Consider the following 701-nt stretch of genomic DNA (forward strand, 5'->3'; position numbering starts at 1 on the left):
GAGGTATCTCTGAAAACAAGAAATGCTCAAGTTATTCAACCAGAGTCAGAAAAAGAATACATGGAATGGTGTTAAGTAATTGAGATACAAAGAAATCAGCTTACAGATACATTTAGTAAAAATGTATATTATTAGCAGGATAACAATTTAAAACTAAATTTTAAAATAAATAACATTAGAGCTGCAAAGGTAAGTTGACTAATCAATTGATCGACTGATTCTTTTATCTTTTACGTTTTTTGTTTCAGCTTCTCATATTTCCTTTTTTTCTTTGTTTCATATCATATTAAATTGAATATAAAATGTTTTGGACTGACAAAATAAGACATAAAGACTTTACCTTGGACTTGGGAAATTGTGACGGACGTTTTTCACTGTTTTCTGACATTTTACAGATCAAACAATTAATATTATCGGTCTAGAAAATAATCGTCAGATTAATTCATAATGAAAATAATCGTTATTATTATTGTATATCGTATTATTGTTAGTTGCTGCCCCACAGATACTATCATGCACATGTGCAGTGTGCACACATACAACACAATCTCACAATACAACTTTTTTGATGTGGGTTTAAATAATTGAGTGCTAAATTAGGGATTAATAAAGTTAATCTTCTTTTTCCTCTTCTTCTTTAAAGCAGAAAAGAGGAAAATCACAGTTAAGTCCAAACATGCCTTCCAGCTGTGAAGATGCTG

This window comes from Morone saxatilis, unplaced genomic scaffold (genome assembly GCF_004916995.1).
Source record: "Morone saxatilis isolate NCDOM2014 unplaced genomic scaffold, NCSU_SB_2.0 Contig22, whole genome shotgun sequence".
Lineage (NCBI taxonomy): Eukaryota > Metazoa > Chordata > Actinopteri > Moronidae > Morone > Morone saxatilis.